This window comes from Saimiri boliviensis, chromosome 12 (genome assembly GCF_048565385.1).
Source record: "Saimiri boliviensis isolate mSaiBol1 chromosome 12, mSaiBol1.pri, whole genome shotgun sequence".
Taxonomy (NCBI): Eukaryota; Metazoa; Chordata; class Mammalia; order Primates; family Cebidae; genus Saimiri; species Saimiri boliviensis.
In genome coordinates this window covers 11,009,518-11,024,093 of record NC_133460.1, presented here as the reverse complement: position 1 = coordinate 11,024,093, position 14,576 = coordinate 11,009,518, and positions in this window count along the sequence as shown.

The window sequence follows — 14,576 nt, the reverse complement described above, 5'->3', positions numbered from 1 at the left end:
TTTGTATTTTTATTAGAGACACACCTGTGGGTGAAGGCGGGCCCGTGCTGAGGGTGGGTGCTCAGTTGCCCCCCGCTTAGAGGGCAGAGGTCCTTTCCAGGTGATGGAATGTTCTGGAGCCAGATAGAGGCGGGGTCCACACCACACTGCACATGTGCTGAAGGCCACGGAATTGTTCACTTTAAAACGGTAAGTGTTTTGTTCTGTGCGTTTTATGATAAGGAAATTACAGAGTGCACGGACCTCGTGGGGCAGGAGGACGGGCCGTCCTCCCCTTCCCCACTGGGGGACCCTGGTCCTCCTCGACCAGCCCCTACCTGCTTCCCCAGTCCTATGGTGGCAGCTGTCCCCTCCCCAGGCTCGGCAGCTTGCGGGGAGGGCCGGGTCCCCCGCCCACAGATGCTGTGCCAGGAGCCTATGGACAAACGTGGTCTGTGGACATCAGCCCCTGGCTAAGCCACAGAACTCGGAGAGAGTGGACGCCACCCCTAGTGTCCTTGTGCAGTGTCGGGGAAGGAAGCCACCACAGGGACGCACCTGAGTGTCCGAGCTGGTCCTGCGTCAGCTCAGGCGCTGCCCCTGCAAGGTCTTAGGAGCTGTGAGCCCCTAATGCAAGTCATTCTGATGCTGGCCGAGCCCCCACTCCTAGTGGGCACTCCACGGTCCCATTTACGATGCCACTGCTGGCCTGGCCAGGGTGTGTCCCTGTGGGGGCTGCCCCGGCTCTGAGGATGTCTGCAGCCCCCCAGCCTCCACCCACCTGATGCCAGCAGCATCTGTGATTCCAGATGGGCAAAAGTGTCTCACGTTGTCCTGTAGAGGCCTTGAGGGCAGAGACAGCAAAGAGCCGCGATGGGCACTGGTGCCAGTTCCGTCCGCTCCTCAAAGCCCTGCCTCTTACCAACGGCGGGTGATCAGCCAGCCATTTCTGCCTTTCCCCTCCCCCGCAGACTCTGTGCACCCAGAATGTGAGCGGCTGACTTCTGTTCTTCACCGTGAGCGCTTCCAGGAAGCATAGGGAAGCAGGATTCCTTCCTCCTCGTCCTCTGAGCGGGATGGCGGTGGCAGAGGGCGTCGGGGCAGCTGTGCTGCTTTGAGAGACTCAGAGGTCCAGGACCCACAGCCCCACCCTTCCCACATGGCTTGGTGAGCCTGCCCAGCCCAGCGGGAGGCCTCGGTTCAGGGACTGCTTCCTCATGTGGCAAGGGGCATGGCGGTGCGAGAGCTGCGAGGACCCACTGCCTCCGCACGAGGCCGTGCCCTCTGGTAGCTCGGGCTGGAGGGAGGTTTGCGGCTGCCAGACGTCTTCCTGCAGAGTCCCCGGGGAACTCTCCATTTCACTCACACTCCACGTTTTCATTAAGAGCCTTCACCCAGAGAAAATGATGGATGAGATTTTTTTCGTTGGAAATGAGCCCAATGAAATGAGCTGCCCCTCTCGGCTGCCAGCCTCACCCCTGCGTTCCTTCCCGAAACCTGCACTTCCCTGCCTCACTTCCCCGCAGCGGGGATCAGAGAAGGCTGGTTCACTCACAGCGGTGACAGGCAGCCACTTAAGGGAGGGTCGCTCGGGGCCTCTTCATCCCCTTCTGGAAAGCGCGTCCGATTTTTGTAGCTGAAAGCTGGCGACACATTTTCCCACGCAAGTGACATCAGTCAGATTCCTCATCCATCTCTCCGTCTCCCTCCAAGTTCTGGTCCTTCTTGATGTGCTCACATCTTCCCTCAGCCACTGAGATAGAATTTTGCGTTTGCCACAAAAGTGCTGCTTTTCGGCAGGGTGGGGTTTTGGGCTGCGTCTGCTGTGGCCGTCACTGTGTCTGTGGACGGTGAAATTCGAAATGAAATGGCATTTCTGACTACATAGTGCAAGAGGGAAAGGTCGCTCCATGCTGAGACGAGCTGAGACTGGCTGTGGCCCGTGTGTCCAGCGCGTCCGGGAACAGCGTCTGGCCGGGCAGATGCTGCTCACAGGATGCAGACCCCTTGGAGCTGCCGGGTTTCGAGGAATGTTGGTTTCTGCAAATTAAACCCCATGTGGACTGACTTTGGAGACGGGGTCTCACTGTCGCCCAGGCTGGAGTGCAGTGATGTCATCTTGGCTCACTGCAGCCTCTGCCTCCCTGGGCTCAAGCAATTCTCCTGCCTCAGCCTCCCAGATAGCTGGGACCTCCCATGCACACCCCAAGGCCTGGCTAACTTTTTTTTTTTTTTTTTTTTTTTTTGGAGACAAAGTCTCTGACACCCGGGCTGGAGTGCAGTGGCGTGATCTCGGCTCACTACAACCTCTGCCTCCCAGGTTCAAGCAGTTCTCCTGCCTCAGCCTCCCGAGTAGCTGGGATTGCAGCTGCGGGATGAGATAGGGGCAGTGGCGCCTGTGTCACCAAGGCCCCGGGGGACGGGGCGGCCGCCTTTTCAGCTCCCGGGGCTCGGCTGTGCCTTGCCTGTGGCCACGTGGCCGTAGCCTCTGTCTAGGTCGTCCTGTGCCGTCTCTTCTGGTTTTGGATTTCGGGTCTGTCCTGACCTCCCACGACTGTATCTTCACCGCATCTGCGGGGACTCGGGTGGCTTTCTGATCCGTGGTGGTCGGCGCGCTGTGCAGACCACTCTAGGGCTGACGATGTCTTGTCCCTGCATGAGAGACTCCACACACACACACGGGCCCCGTCCCTGAGCCACCGGGCTGGCCACCATCCCCTCCCATGACACCGCACGCCAGGCAGGGCACCTCCCGTGTGGCTCACGTGGCCTTCGGCCCGGCCTCTGTCCCGGGGACCGCACTGGGCTGGAAGGCGCTGCTGACGCGGGCGTTTTTAGATGAGCAGGAAGCTTCTGAGGGGAAGCTTTATTTTTGTTTAGTCCCAGCCTCTGGTTTTTGGAGATGGCCTTTTTTTTTTTTTTTTTTTTTTTTTTGAGACGGAGTTTCGCTCTTGTTACCCAGGCTGGAGTGCAATGGCACGATCTCGGCTCACCGCAACCTCTGCCTCCTGGGCTCAGGCAATTCTCCTGCCTCAGCCTCCCGAGTAGCTGGGATTACAGGCACGCACCGCCATGCCCAGCTAATTTTTTTGTATTTTTAGTAGAGACGGGGTTTCACCATGTTGACCAGGATGGTCTCGATCTCTCGACCTCGTGATCCACCCGCCTCGGCCTCCCAAAGTGCTGGGATTACAGGCTTGAGCCACCGCGCCCGGCCGTAGATGGCCTTTTAAGATTTGTTTTTGTTTATTATCTCGAAGACGCAGGAAAGCCCATGGGTGGGCTCCAGGAGGAACAGATCCAGGGATTTTTCCCGCTGAGCTTGGGGGTCTCAGAGGAGGTGTTTTGGCTGCACGGCCCTGGGGCTGCAGCCCCTGCCTGGGGCTGTGGGCCTGCGGCGGTTCTCCCGGGGCAGAACTCCTGCCTCTGCCTCCTTGGAGGGGTGAGCCCCACCAGGAGGAGGAGGTTGGCCTTTCTTGCTGGGCAGGTTTGAAAGGGGTCTCTGTCCACAGTCGCCATGGGTCAGGAGAGCCGCTGCCCTCCATCCTCCTGGCCCAGCAAAGGAGCTGGGTGCGCTGGGCTGCCCTGTTGACCCCCACAGGCTGCCTGCTGGGAACGGGTGTGAGGAACCCAGCCCCAGCACTGACCGGCGGGTGCCTGGGAAGGGTTATTCTTGGAGGAGCCCCTCCCCCGCCCTGTGGGTTTCTTCTCTGGGACACGGTTACTGTCCTGGCAGTTGGCCAGCATGGCACTTGCAGAGAAGGGCAGGGCAGCCTCTCGGCCCCTTTCTGCAGCCACGCCGCCCTGAGAATCGGGGGAGTGCGCTGAGCACAAGTGAGGACCCGGGGCCTCTCTGTCAAGCGGGGCCCCTGGGATTCGGAGACCCATCTCTAAGGCCAAGGTGGGGCCGGGGCGTTGACTAAATTCTTAGGGAAAAGCAAAATCAACACAAAAACAAATTGGTGAACTCAGCCACGGGTGGACCCCACCTGTGGACTCTCCCCGGCCCTTCCTGGGGCCTTTCCTCGGGAGACGCCCACCCTGCCCCGAGCCTCCGGTGGCTTCAAAAGCAAATGTTCCAGAGAGGAAGAGGAAGGGGCCAGGCAGGCCTGTCTCTGGGACCCTGCTCAGAGTGAACAAGGAGGCAAAGGGACTGGAGGGGGCGTGGGGCGGCGGAGGGGGTGTGGGGCGGGGGAGGGGACATGTTTTGGGGGAGGGGCATGGGTAAGGGGAGGGGCTGTGGACGTCGGAGTGTGGGGTGAAGCCACTGTGAGGCCACTGAGCCTGGTCACTCTTTCAAGAGAAGGATCTTGCTCTGCTGTCCTTCTGAAGTGCAGCGGTGAGATGGGGGCTCACTGCAGCCTCAGACTCCTGGGCTCAAGTGATCCTCCGGCCCCAGCCTCCCACAGTGCGGGGAGAACAGGTTTAGCTGTGGGGCGCTGGCGCTTGGAGAGGAGCTCTCAGGCCTGAGCTGACGGAGCTGGGAGGGCCGGCTGCGGGATGAACGGCGGGCACTGGTGTGGAGGGACAGGGCAGCTGCCACAGTGGCCTCTGCCCCAGCCAGTGCCCAGTCCTCGCCATCTCTGCCCTGGTGGTCTGAGCAGCAGTGACACCCTGTGCTGGCAGACACCCCTGGCCACCCCTTGGGTCTTCAGCCAGGCTGCTGCCCTGTCCCAGCCGTCCACCCTGCCAGACGCTTGTCCAGCAGCTCCGAGAACAGCTGCAGAGGAAAGTTACCTCCAGGAGTAGTTCTGAGACTGTCCCCTGGTGAGGTGCTGCCCCAGCTGTTTCAGCCTCGTAAAAGTTTATGTCCCCGTCAGGGGGCTCAGCGGGTGGGGACTGCAGAGTGTGAGGAAGGTGCCCTGTCAGCCGCCCTTTGTGAGCTGGCACCTCCTGCCACCTTCATGAGAGCAGCGGCTGCAGCCCCCGACCCCCTCCTGGGCTGGCTGTGCATGTGGATGGCTGCCCCCTGCAAGGGCGCCTGTTAACGGGGACTGTGGAACTGGGGGGGGGACTTGGGGCACAGGGAGCCGGGATTGGGTGAAACATCACTCCTTTCTGTGAAAAGACAGCGTTGGGACGACGTGGCTGGACTGTGTGAGACCGAGCGGGCGGAGCCTGTGTGGGTGAGAGGGGCCGAGGGCAGGTTGTGCCCGGCACAGGCTGGAAGTAGGGACACGGGTGTCCACTCGCCATCACCCATCCTGCCCGTCCCTCTCACAGACCCCTTTAGTCCTGGAACAGTGGGGTTGGGGTCTGTGCCTGGGATGGGGGAGGGCAGGGGGCTCGTGCCCAGGAGCTGGTGGAGGAATGCCCCTGCTCTGTGCTAGAGAAAGTTCCGCCCCAGCAAGGGTGCCGTCCACGTGGACAGCGCAGGGCCAGCCACATGGCGAGGCTGGGTAGGGGACAGCAGTCCCAGTGCCTCTCCCCAGAAGCAGCCTCCCCAAGCTGGGCCTGAGCCGAGGGCACTGCCCGGGTCATGTCAGCAGAGCCGTGGCTGGGCCCAGGGAAGGGGTCGGCCGACTCGGTGAGCTCCCGGCAGCTGCATGATTCAAACAGACCGAGCAGCCCGGAGAAGACCTAGCACACCCAGTACCCAGGGTGCACCGTTGAGGCAGGCTTGCCCGAATTTGTTTCATACGTTACGCATGAGCCTCTGTGTTTCCTGCCCACGGTTTGGGAGGAAGCAGCTGACGCTGTGACTGTAAATACTTCAGCGTCTCCCGAAGCGGGCGTAGTGCTGAATTTATTATGAGTAGTGCCGAATTTTGTCTAATGTCTGTTCCTGTATCTCTGAGAGGTATGCTTTTATGGTTTTTCTTATTGTTCCCGTTAGAGAACAAACCGAGTGAATTAGTCAACAGGTGCATTCATTCAAACACGAATCTGGGCCGGGCGCGGTGGCTCACGCCTGTAATCCCGGCACTCTGGGAAGCCGAGGCAGGCGGGTCACCTGAGGTCAGAGTTCGAGACTGGCCTGGCCAACATGGTGAAACCCCGTCTCTACTAAACATACAAAAATTAGCCGGGTGTGGTGGTGGCTGTCTGTAATCCTAGTTACTGGGGAGGCTGAGGCGGGAGAATTGCTTGAACCTGGGAGGTGGAGGTTGCAGTGAGCCCAGATTGCCCTACCGTACTCTAGCCTGAGTGACAGCTTTGTTTCAAAAAAGTGAACAAATTAATTAAAAAAAACCCATGTACAGTCAAAGCAGGAATGACATGCCGGGCGAGGTGGCTCACGCCACCATATTATAGTCCCAGCACTTTGGGAGGCCCCAGCCGGCCAGAGCTATCCTGAAAAAGATCAAAGCTGGAGAATCCCGACCTGCCCCTGAAGGACAGCGGCCTGCGGGTCCATTGCCGGCCGGTTCTCTTGGGGGAAGCCCGGCATTTTGACGCATCAGACACGTTGCTGTGCCGTCCGCCTTGTTCTCACACCCTGGGTTTCCCGTGAGCTGGAGGCTGAGCCACAGTCTGCACCCCGCACCCTCCGCAGCCATGTCCGTCCCGGGTCGTCCCACCGCCGACACCACGGCCACAGCCGCCCCTGCGTCGGGCGGGCCCCTCTCGCCCTGCGGTTTCTGGCATGGTTGCCCGTCATCAGTTTGGTCCCTCGGTGGTCCTGCGCCGTGGGCAGCAGAGTGGTCTCGCCTGGAACTTTGGAGGCCTCGTTGTCACAGGCTGATCTTTACTGGGGCCAAAATCTGTTCTCCAGTTCCCGACCAATTTAACAGCAGACTGGCTCTGTGGGACCAGACTGGCTTGGGGACCAGGCCGTGACTTGTGATGTGGAGGGAGGCAGGCGTGGCGGGGATGTGTGTGGCCCACCCTGCCCTCCCCACACAAACTCCTGGTTTCTGCCTGTGAAAGCCATCAGCCTCCAGGAGGGCCTGGGCCTGGGGCAAACCATTCTGGGGGCTGCAGCCCCCTCGGGCCCAGCTGCAGAGGACCCCACAGGTGGCAGAGCTGCAAGGTGGAGGAGGGCATCTGTCCACCCTGCTGTGGGCCAGACCCCAGGCCAGGACGGGGGCTGGGCCGGGCACAGGGGCTGCTTCTGGGCTGAGGCCCCCGCCCCGAGTAAGGTGGCCGTTCGACCTTCGTGTCGGGCCTTTGTCTGGGACACAGGGCTGTGGCCTCTCCTGGTCAGTGGTGGTGGCTGGCTTGTGTCGTTGGACTGTTTGCTCCCTCTTGGGGCCCTGGGAACAGTGGGGTGAGTTACCAGCCACGTGGCCAGACAGTCCTCCCGACACCTCGGCCTGCGTCCCTGCACCTCCAGCCTGGTGGTGCCTCGCTGTGCATACCTGGGACCTGGGGGGAAGCACAGCTCAGAAGGGGCTTTTCAGGGGTGACCTCGTGAATGCAAATGCAGGAAAGAGGGTGGCCAGGGACCGTTTGAAGGTCAGAGACGCCTTTTCCCTGGAGCATGTGGGAAATGAGCTCGGGTGGTCTGGAGGGTGTGTGATGGGGGTGGCACTGGGTAGTCCCCTTTTGTGGGGGCGCAGCTTCCACTGCACGGGGCTGTTTGTGAACAGGCCCAGGTGCTGGTGGGGCCCCTGCCTGGGCAGGCTACGGCCTGGGAGCCACATGAACTGGGGCCTCCCCAGCTGGAGCCCCCCCAGCTGGAGCCCTCAGGGTTTGCAACGGTGGTTCCTCAATCCGCTAACGTAGAATGTACGTCTTAAGTCGTAACTGGATGAGTTTTGACAACTGCTGTGCCAGTGACCCATAGCTCTGTCACCACGGAACATTCCCGTCACCCTGAACGTTCCTCGTGCCCCTCCGCAGGCAGCCCCCCAAGGGAACCATCGTACGTGTGTGTGTTTCACGGTAGGTGAGTTTCACCGTTCTAACACTTGCGTCCACTTTCCTCGTGCCATGCCCGTGACGGCATCCGTGCTGATTTCGTTCTTTCTGCTGTTGCTGATGATGTATTTATCCTTCCTGCTCCACTCGCCTGGCGTGCTGTGTGACGTGGAACAGAACCAGCGGGACGCCCGTGCTGCGCCTGCTCCCGGGGTGGACTTCTCGGTCTTTGCGCGTTAGGTGCTGCGAGGGCTGTGGGTTCTGGGGGTGCCTTTTATCAGTTTGAAGTTGTTTCCTTCTCTTCCTGATCCGCTGAGCTTTTATTATGAGTAGTGCTGAATTTTGTCTGATGTCGGTTCCTGTATCTATTAGAGGTATGCTTTTACGGTTTTTCTTATTTAGTCTTTTAATTTTTCTTTTTTTCTTTTCTTTTTTTTTTTTTTTTTTTGAGAGAGAGTCTGGCTGTGTCCCCCAGGCTGGAGTGCAGCGGTGCCATCTAGGCTCACTGCAACCTCCGGGGTTCCATTGCTTCTCCTGCCTCAGCCTCCTGAGTGGCTGGGATTACGGGCACGCACCACCACGCTTGGCTAATTTTTTGTGTTTTTAGTAGAGACAGGGTTTTACCATGTTGGCCAGGATGGTCGTGAACTCCTGACCTCATGATGATCCGCCCACCTTGGCTTCCCAAAGTGCTGGGATCACAAGTGTGAGCCACCGCACATGGCTGGCTGGTTTTCAGATTGAACCAGCCTTGCAGTCCTCACCCTGGGATGCCATCCACAGCCACTCAAGCATGGTGTCTAATACTTTGTATGTTCCTCTGATATTCCCAATTTGCTAATATTTTGCCAAGGTTTTGTTGCCTGTCTATATTCATGAGGGATATTGGTCTGTGCTTTTTTTTTTTTTTTTTTGAGATGGAATTGTGCTTTGTTGCCCAGGGGTGCTGGCCACACACTGCTCTGTGCCGAGTGGACGTGGCCAGGGCACATGGACTGGCTGGTTGTCAGTGCCGCCTGCAGGGCCTGGAACTCAGGTTCCCTATGTGAGCTGGGCACCTGGGGTTGGGTAATGCCCTGGGGGATCCTTGGCACTTGGCTCAGGGTGACGCCTGGGGGACACTGGACACTCAGGCCAGGGGGATGCTTGGAGGACGCTGGCCACACCGGCTGGGAGGATATCTGGGAGACACGGGGCACTCTGGTCAGAGGATGCCCTGGGGGACACTGGGCACTTAGCTAGCAGGGATTCCCAGGGGGACGCTGCCAGCTGTGCTGCCCTGCAGGCTGGATGGTGCTGTTGCCCAGAGCAGGAGGCTGGGCGCCCATGGGGCTACTTGTTTCTTCTGAGCAGCCTGGGTCAGGGGTCTGGGCTCGTGTCAGGCACACAGCCGTGCTGCCTGAGACCCGACAGGTGATTGTGACAACTGGCTGTCCTTTCAGGGTCCCAGGTGGGGGTGAGGGTGGGGCATGCCCAAGCTGTGGGTTTAATCCTCACCTGGCTGGCTCCCTGTTCCCTGTGGAGGAGCAGCCTGGCCTCTCGCAGTGGGGAGTGGTCTCCTTGCCCCTTGCTGTCCCCACCCCCAACCTGCCCCAGGGAAGAGGAGTCCCACTGACATCCGGCCCTCGGGGGAGCTGCCCACTGCTCTAAGCCAGAGGACCAACCCGAGGGGCGGATGCCCCAAGCCCAGGGCGGATGCATCCTGTTGTGGTTGGGCCGAGGAGCCCTGGGGGCTGTGTGGCCCCCTCCTTCCCTACAGCTCGGCCTCTGGCTGAGATCACTGGACTGGGGAGGGTCCACCCCAGGAGGTGTGGAGCCCTGTGAGGTGGCCACCGCTGGTCCTGGGACAGAAGGGTGAGGACTCAGGGACGTGTGGGCGGGTCCTGGCTGCTGACCGGCACCGCCTGGAAGCCCCCGGGCTTTGCTGCTACCCCAGAACCCTCGTGTCGACAGAGGCCCCAAGCCCATCCTGCTGGCAGCGGTACCTGGCACCACGCCCCGGGAGGCACGGCTCTGCCGGTGTTTGTGGAGTGAACACACGGGCCTCCCACCATGGGGGCAGCTCTGGGTAGGGGCTGGAGGCCACTGTGGACAGTGACCCTCTAAGGGGGTAGCAGACACTGTGCATGGACGGTCACAGCAGGATGGTCAGAGCGACTTGGGACTGAGGAGCCTTCAAGGGACGCCACACGTGCCCTGGATGGGGTGTCCACACCCCTGGGAGGCTGGACCCTCCTCCGGAAGAGGCTGTGAGTGCCACAAGGAGAGCTGCTCCCCAGGCGTCCTGTGGCTGCTGGAGGCTGACGCTCCCCCTCAAGAAAGCAAAGCCCTGGCCGCTTCCTCAGTGGGCATTTGGGCCTTGGGCCCGGAGGCTCCTCCCACAGAAGCTTGGCATGCAGGCAGCAGAGGCTGGACGCTGGGAGAGGGTCGGCCAGGCCGCTGTGGGCAGGGGCTTGTCGGGGTCGTGGCTGGTGTGTGGCCACCTCCGGGGTCCAGAGCACCCACCGGGCACAGGCTGAGCTGCAGGTTCCCATTTGCGAGCCACCTGTCCAGCCGATTTTGGTTTCCAGCACGGAGGTGTGAGCAGGAGTGCCCCGCCCTGGACCACGTGCTCACGTGTGCAGTGGGCGGCTGTGTGTACCCGTGTGAGGCGTGTTTCCACGCAGCTCCTGCGTGTGTGCACACATGTTCCGGCTGCCCCGGCCTGAGGGGGCGTCTCCGGCACCTCTGTGTCCTGGTGCCCCAGCCACGGCCCCTCCTCTTCCCTCCCAGGGAATGTGGGGTTTCTCTTGGTGATCCGGGCCCTTGGGGGTCTTCTCCCAGGTCCCTGCACGGGGCTGCCCAGGCCCCGCTGACCGGCCTCTGTTACCCCTGAACTCCCAGACTCACCTGGACCAGGGATGGCAGGAAGGGGCCACTTCCCTCCTTCCCCAGGCCCCTGGGGCTGGTCCTCTCAGCACCTCGGGCAAGTGAAAGAATGAACAGAAAGAACCGCTCGTACTGCCTCGTTTCAGGAGACTGGGGTCCTCACAGGCCTGGGGTGGCCTTGGGTGCCCTGACCCTGCAGCCCAGCCCCTAGTCCGGGCAGAGCCTTCCTCCCGGCGGGGCCCGAGCTTTTCTCACTGCCCGCTGTCTCGGCCTCTCCAGGGTCCCAGTGACCGTGCGAAAGGGGCAGCCTCTGGCTTCTGTGTATGGGGCATGGGGGGTGGGGGTGGCTTGCAGAGGCCCAGCCTGACCTTCAGTGTCGGGGCCTGACCCTGGGCCTCCAGTGGGGTGGCTGCAGGAGGCTGAGGAGATGGTGGGGCGTCCGTCTGGCTGCAGGAGGAGGCCGAGGGGGTGGTGGTGCTGCTGCTCCCGGGCTGTCTGAGGAGGGGCCTCCATGTCTCCTCTTGGCCTCGCCCGGGTCTTGGCACTCCTGGGCCTATGCCCCCCAGGGCTGCTGAGTCTCCCGGCCGCGGTGACACGTCCCTCCCAGCTCTGCAGGCATCCGAGTCTCTGGGTGTTGGGGCTGTGTCCTCTGCAGGCTCCAAGGACACAGCTTTCTGCCCCTGGCACCCAGTGCCCGGGTTGGGGGATCTGCTCTGACCTCCATCTTCACGGGCCTCATCCCCAGGTATGTGTCTGTTCCCTGGCTCTGAGAAGCCGTCTGGGGACCTGGGCCGGCTCTCGGTCCAGGGTGGCCTAATCTCACAGCCCTTCACTTACTCACGCCTGCAGAGACCCAGTTCCAATTAGGTCTCGTTCTGAGGTTCCGGGTGGCTGTGAATTTAGGGAGACACTTCCACCCAGCACAGCACCTTTGTTCTGAGGTCAAGGCCGACCCTCAGACCCTTCCCGGAGGAGCTGACACCCAGTGACGGGATGGAGGAAGGGAACGGCAGGGCCAGCAACACCTGCCCGCAGCCATGGTGGATGGACGGGTGGGTAGCTGGGGGTGGCACCCCTGGCCGGGTGGCAGTGACTCAGTGGGGGGCACCCCTGGGGTCAGGGGGTGTGCTGGGGCTCCCTGAGGACCGGCTCTGACCTGCGGGCTGTGCCATCCACCTCTGCCCGACAGGGCTGTGAAGGGGCAAGGCGGGCAGACGGGCCGGGGCCACAGGCTGCAGCTGTGTGGCACACAATGGGCCAGCCTTGGCGGGGAGGCGGGCCCTGATCCTGGCTAATGGGGCCTCGTATCCTTTGCATGGAGAAGAATTGTGCGAGTGTGGAGATCCTGTGGGGAGAGGAAGGCCACTTGATGGAGAGCCTTGAGCCCACCCTTTAAAGGAACAAGGCGTTTTTTTCACCCTTTTTTTCCATGTGGCTCAGACAGCTGGCTCCTTAAATATTAATCAGGGTCATTGAGATGCAAATGTGTGCCCGCCACAGAGAGCCCCGCAGCTGCAGGGCTGGCACCGGACGCCCCGGCAGCCCAGGTGCAGCCCGGACCGGAGCCGGGCGAGAGCCACCTTCCACGAGGACGGACGGGCACACGCACCCCTCGGCAGGAGCAAGGGTGGCGCAGGCCCGCTGGCTCTCGCTGGCTTTGGCAGGGGCTCGCCTGGTTTTCACTGCCCTTAAAACACAGTGTTCTGGACAGGCAGATGCCAGGACGCCCAGCTCTTCTGGAAGCCGTGAGGCTGGGGGAAGGTGCCTGTGTTCCCGCCTGTGGTGGGTTCCAGGGCTGTGCTTAGAAGGGCTGGGGGGCACCTGGGGGTGGACGCAGTGACCTGGCTGAAGGGTGGGGTGGCGCTCAGCCTCCCCGGGGTCGATGTCAGTAGAAACACAAAATGGTAGGGAGAAGGCAGAGACGCCGGAGCCGCGATGGCCCCTCAGTGCACAAGTTAAGAGAGTCTCCAGCTCAGCTCTTCATCATAAACTCACAGGAGGCTTTGGGGACTCAGAAGTGCAGCCCAGGCTGGTGCAGTGCCTCACACCTGCAGTCCCAGCACTTTGGGAGGCCAAGGTGGGCAGATCACGAGGTCAGGAGTTTGAGACCAGTCTGACCCACGTGGTGAAACCTGTCTCTACTAAAAGTACAAAAATTAGGTGTGGTGGTGGGCGGCTGTGATCCCAGCTACTCGGGAGGCTGAGGCAGGAGAATCACTTGAACCTGGGAGGCAGAGGTTGCAGTGAGCCAAGATTGCACCACTGCACTCCAGCCTGGGCGACACAGTGAGACTCTGTCTCAACATAGCAACATCACGGCACCAGGACAGGAGGCTGTCATGCTCCTGAGAGGTCAGAGAGGTTATCTGATTCTAACGGTTTCTGTGGGGATCGGAACATACACACAGCAGTATGCACAATCCACGGTGAGCGGAAAAATGTCCACGCCACAGGGTGAGCATCACCGTGGCCACCACAGGTCCCAAGCAGAGCAGCCCCCGTGGCTCCACCGTCTGTCCCCTTCCACGTGTGGCCATGGTTCTGGTGTGTGGGGCTGCCTGCTGTCCTGCTGCCTCTGAGCTGGGCCTTGGGCTTGTGACATGCGTGCAGACTTCCCAGTCGTGGCTGTGGTGCGGTGTGTGGAGGCTCCGTCCCCTCTGCCCTGGATGGCTCGTGGTCACTCACCGTCTTGATCTCAGGGCTGTGGCCCCCGGGTTTTGTGGCCCTGGAGCTGCCTTGTCCTGGTGCAGAGCCACGGGGCGTGGGCTTCGGCCAGGCAGACACGGCCCAGCTGCCCTTTCACCAGTGCTGTCTGCTCTGTCTCTCCCTGCATGTCGGCGGCTGTCGGAGTCCGGCCTGGTGCTGACACGGTTCAGCGCTTACTTCGGTATCCAGATCAACTCCTGAGGTGAGGTGGGCTCACACCAGCGGGTGGTGGCCAGTGGTGCATGACAGCTCCGTGCCGAGCGAGGACACGCTGGGGGCTTGAATCAGATGTGGGCAGGGGCGGTGTGTATGTTCGCATGTAGAGATGGAGTCTCGCTCTGTCACTCAGCCTGGAGTGCAGTGGCACGATCTCGGCTCACTGCAACCTCCATCCCCTGGTTCAAGCGATTCTCCCACCTCAGCCTTCCCAAGTAGCTGGGATTACAGGCGCGCGCCACCACGCCCAGCTAATTTTTGTATTTTTAGTGGAGATAGGATTTTGTTGTGTTGGCCAGGATGGTCTTGAACTCCTGGCCTCGGGTGATTCACCCACCTTGGGCTCCTGAAGTGTTGAGATTACAGGCATGAGCCACCGAGTCTGTCCCAAATTCAATTTTTTAAATCGTCATGGGACTCTTGGGTTTTCTCTGTCTTCGTCAGTTGTAGGGAGAGGGTTAGGGTTTGGGCTAGCGTTAGTTTTAGTAAACTGTGCCTTTTGTGGACTGCTTCTCATGTAATCTAGGACACCGAGTTGATCAGTATAAAGTTGTTCGTATATTATTGTACGATTCCTGTAGCTTTGCTGTGGAACTGTGGCGATGTCTCTTCTTGATATTGGCTATTTGTATTTTCTTCCTTTTTGCAGGAACGTTGCAGCTGGAGGTGTATCCTTGTTACTGCTGCTCTCAGAGCAGCAGCCTGGGATGCCTCAAGGTGGTTCTGTAACGAATGGGCCCTGGTTTCCTGCACACCTGTGTGATCCCCGAGTGATCTGGACAAGGCGCTGCCTCCAGCTGCCTCATGCGCTGATGGGGCTCAGTGCTTCTCCCTCCCTTTTCGGAGTGCTTTTTTCTTCTCTGTGGTTCAGGTGAGTTTTGTTTATCTTGCATCTGGCATGTCTGCTGGCTGCAGTGATGGGCTTTGCAGTAGGTTGCCATGGGGAGGTGTTTAAGGGACAACTTCCAGGTTAGGAAAAGGAAGAGGCAGGGGACACAGCCCCA